Source organism: Miscanthus floridulus, chromosome 5 (assembly GCF_019320115.1).
Source record: "Miscanthus floridulus cultivar M001 chromosome 5, ASM1932011v1, whole genome shotgun sequence".
Taxonomy (NCBI): domain Eukaryota; kingdom Viridiplantae; phylum Streptophyta; class Magnoliopsida; order Poales; family Poaceae; genus Miscanthus; species Miscanthus floridulus.
This window is the reverse complement of record NC_089584.1, coordinates 93,451,322-93,455,893: the sequence shown is the minus strand read 5'-3', so window position 1 is coordinate 93,455,893 and position 4,572 is coordinate 93,451,322. Positions and strand designations below refer to the sequence as shown.

The 4,572-nt window shown below is 45.1% G+C and overlaps 1 long non-coding RNA gene across 1 annotated transcript; it reads left to right on the top strand.

The window, feature by feature from the left end:
- The first annotated feature begins 221 nt into the window (after positions 1–221).
- On the top strand, positions 222–3,866 carry LOC136452621 (uncharacterized). Its single transcript, XR_010758861.1, has 3 exons — positions 222–1,206; positions 2,026–2,219; positions 2,308–3,866. It is a non-coding gene; the product is annotated as an uncharacterized lncRNA (long non-coding RNA).
- The last annotated feature ends 706 nt before the right edge of the window (positions 3,867–4,572 follow it).

Below are 4,572 nucleotides of genomic sequence, written 5' to 3'. Positions count from 1 at the left end.
CACATGCATGGAGTACTAAATGTAGACGAAAAAAAACTAATTGCATAGTTGGGTGTGAAAATCGCAAGACAAAACTTTCAAACCTAATTAGTCCATAATTAGACACTCATTGCCAAATACAAACGAAAGCCCTCCGGTAGGGAAAAAAAAACCAAAAAAAATTCATCTAAACGCGCCCTAAGTATGTGTAGAAGTACTTTCAGATCTGTCACACCCTGCCCCAAGGCCCCAATACCCGTGTTCTTTTGGCGCGAGCATGTCACTTCGCATCCCGCCGCGGGCGCCAATCTCTCGCGCCGCCTCGCTCCCTGGCGGCCGCGTCGAGCTGCTCCTCCCCGGCCGCCGCCCTGAGGTCCCCATCGGCCTCCATCGCCTCCCACTCGACGTCCCCAACGACGACCGTCGCAGCCACCCCCAAATTCGGTGCTCCCCCGACGGATTCCGCCGCCACCGGCCCTCGTCCCAACGCCGCCACCGGACCTCGTCCCACCCACACCGGCTCCTCAAGCGCCGCAGAGGCCCCCTCCTCCACCCTCGCAGCCGGAGATGCGGCGGCGGCGGCAGGCCAGCACGCGGTCCCAGGTGCGGCGCAGAAGGTTGGAACCCGCTAGAGGAAGGTCTGTATGAAGGTGAAGACAGAAAGGCGCTGGAGGACGGAGTTAATGCAATGCTTCAGATCGCTATCAGGCTTGCGAGCAAGAAGACGCCGGGGAACAACCAGCTGATGCTCCAGAATGAGGAAGATGACGAGCAGCAACACTAATGAGATAGAGCATGCCTTTGCTACTGTTGATTGCTGCCCCCAGTGGGAGTCCAGCTCTTTTTGTGGAAGTGGTGTAATAATGGCCAGTGTTCTGTTAGGTCTGGAATTGTTATGGGTTAGGTTGTATATGGATGTTACTTTTGCTGGGGTTTGCTTCGGTTATCGCTTAGCTTGGTCAAAGGATGGTAGGAAGTTTGGTAGGGTTGGTAAGCTCTGCTCTGGTGTTTTCTGATCCCGTCTGCAAACATTCTAAACACTTGTATTTCCGTTATCATCTTAATGCAAATGGGGAATCCCCCTTGTCGAAAAAAAAGGAAGGTGTCCGCCTCCCCAGCAGCCAAGGATGCTCCACCTCTGTATGACCTGCCGCCGGCAGCCACCGTCTTCAACAACGGTGTGGACGTATCCATGGAGGAGGTCGGCGTGGACACGTTCGGTGCATGGTAAAGCTTTGACCTTTCTCCCCTTTAATTTGTTAATAACGAAGCTATCTTGTTCTTGCATGTATGGAACAATCGGTTTGAAATTTGTTGATTTGAACCGTCAATTCTATACCTTTCAGCTCGTGTCCTGAAAGGTAAATCATACTGTAATTCATTTGCCACCCAATGCCCGTAATGTTTGTGCCTTGTGGAACTACACCAACGGGAATAGCTGCTTATATGAATTCAGCTACCTACTTTGTAAACTACATGGCTATTTGAGAGTCAACCATGATTAATATATCTATCAGGTGGTGGATTCTCTCCTGTCCCATCGACTTATCAAAAAAAAACTACATCCGGCTTTTTCGGCTTCTTTTTTCAGCCGAAACAGTGTTTTTCTCTCACAACAAATCAGCCGGAACAGTGTTTTTGCTTCTTTTTTCAGACAAGCGAACGGGGCCTTACCAAAGATTACTTTACAGTTTGAAGTTATAGAATTGAAGGTAGTATTAAGGCTAAGATTTCTTTCATCAATGCAGACACGTCTTACCAAACTATTAAAAATGCAGTGACGTAGTAGACGGTGTTAAGTAGTCCATATGACAGGACACCGGCAGCACCATATCTCTTTAGTTTTTCTAGCAACCTGGTGAGACGAGAATACACACTAAAATATAGAAAGAAGGAGACTGATATGTCACTCCAAGGAAAGCTGTATTTATTCAGGCCTATCTTGTTCATGAATGTTCTTGTTCAGAATACATGTTGGAGCTTTCAGATAGCAGATAACATAGAGTTTTGCCTAGACATGATTCTGATATGATCTGTTGCATACAGTTTGTCAGCATACAGTACTGAAATTTGGAGATATACAATTGTCAGCAAGCGGTGCAAGCGGTAGAGTCTTACCGCTTGTGACCGGAAGGTCCCGGGTTCGAGTCGTGGTCTCCTCGCATTGCACAGGCGATGGTACGGCTTGCCACTGACCCCCTTCCCCAGACCCCGCACAGAGCGGGAGCTCCCTACATTGGGTACGCCCTTTCTTTTATACAATTGTCAGCAATCAGCATACACGATTGTTGCACTGAAATTTATTTTATGCTTATGTGCCTTATGCAGTGATCAGTCCTTACGGGCAAGATCAGCAAACTACTCCATACCGGAGGATGAGGCCTTGGTCATGGCGTGGGAGAGTGAGCCTTGATCCAATCATTGGGATTGATCAAAGTAGCAACACATATTGGAATCGCATTTATGATCACTTTCACCGCAATGTCAAGACCCCCTCCAGCCGCTCCCTCGGTTCACTTGCGCACTGTTGGAGTGCAATCCAAAAGTGTTGCAACCGATGGGCAGGTTGTGTCGAGGAGATTGACTGTGCCCCGCCAAGTGGAGCGACAATTCAGGATCGGGTAAGTAAATTATCACCAAAGGTATCGAAGAAGATATTGACCACCTCTTCTTTGAATGTCCATTTGCTGGACAGTGTTGGAGCTCTATCAACTTTGTTTGGGACACCAGTCTACCGCTAACTGAAAGATTTACTCAAGCGGAAGGGAAGACGTGCACGGCCTGGAGTTTTTCACAGAAGCGTCCCTCGTTGCAGCTTGGGAGCTATGGAAGCTTCGCAATAACAAAATTTTCCAGAGAAGGGATCCCACCCCAGCGGCTTGGCTAGCTAATTTTAAAAGTCAATGTTTATTACAATCTGTTAGATTTAGTGATGACCTGAGGTCATCCTTTTGCTTTTGGCTAGATGCCTTTAGTTAGCTAAGTTTTGTAATCTCTGCTGAACCATCATTTAAATTTTAATACAAAATCTCACTGTGGGGATCTCCCCCACAGTATATGCGTCAAAAAATTTATCACCAAATTCAGGAGCTACAATTATGGTGAAACATCTATTTTTTGAGCATCTAGCTATTTTCTTATGCATAAGTGAATTTGTTGGACTGATGACCCCTATCTGATTGTCATTCATCACTGTATAATTTGACAGATCAAGTATTGCCAGGAGTTGTACAAGCAGAGGGATCCAAAACACAAGACCTTTGTGATGGCGCATTGTTGGTCATTGCTCCAAAACAATGAGAAGTGGGTGAAAAGGAACAATGACAGCCATCCACTTAAGAAGAAGTCGAGCACATGCTCAGCTCTGTGCAAGGAAATGAGGAAGACGAGGAGACAGCAAGTCCGACTCTAAGATCTGTGATGCCCGCCAACAAGAGGCCTCCGGGGAGGAAGCAAGAGAAGGAGTGGGTGAAGGGAGGAGATCATGCTTCTGTTTCAAACTGCAGTGCAAGAGATGATTACATCAAGGAAGGAGTTGGAGGATGGGAAGAAGCAAGACAAGGAATCAAGATGGATGGAGATCAAGGCCTTGGAGGAGCGCAAAGTAAAGACTGAAGAGGAATGAAAGATAATGTTCATGGACATTAGTGGGTTTGATGAAACACAAAAGGCCTTTGTTGAAACAATGCGTACTCAAATTATTGAATGTGAGTGGGGGGTGAAAATAGGAGTGCTTGATGACCTATGTGCATGCATTTGGACCATATGTCATAGTTATGTAGTGGATCATAAGTCATGTCTGAATTTGAATTTGAGGTGTATGTGCTCTAGTTTAAGTGAACACTGCTACTGCCATACAGTGTTTTTTTGCAAGCCGGTTGGTTAATGCACTGCTATTGCATTCAAACAGATTTTTTTCTTTATATCAGTTATCATTTGGTGGTAAACTGCATGCTGTTCGAATTTCATTTGACCTTGAGTTTCAGTTTGAAATTTGTTCATTTGAACTGTGATTGGCAGTACATAAAGATCAAATGTATTGTGATGTGAAAATGAAATATACGTAGTGTTTATATGCATAAAAACATGGAGAGAAATAAAAAGAGAGCTTATTGGGATGAATTATTGGGGGACTGCTGAAGCACTCATCCCCATAAACCTGAATTTGATTATGGGGGATCTCCAATATCATTTTATTGGAGAATATTGGGGAACTATTGGAGATGCTCTAAACGCAAGGCCCTCAAAATTTTTCGCTAAGTGAACTGTACCAGGGACAACAGATCACGGAACTATATCGTGCACAGCCAAACAATCTCACAGAATGATAATCCGAATCTGAAATAGTCGCTAAAACCAAGAACGTAACCCACAGGATAAACATTATCAATGGATAAGAGGTTTCCTCACAGAATCCTGCTCCAACAAACAGTATCACTCCTGCTACCATTTTCCATTACCAACAAATCCTCTTGATTCTGATTTCAGAAAAAGAAAAGGAAACCTCTCTCCAACACTCTTTCTGAGTCTGCAGCACATACTATTCAAGTGCCTGTTTCTCTTACTGACAAGTTTTTGTTCAAACTCAAAATT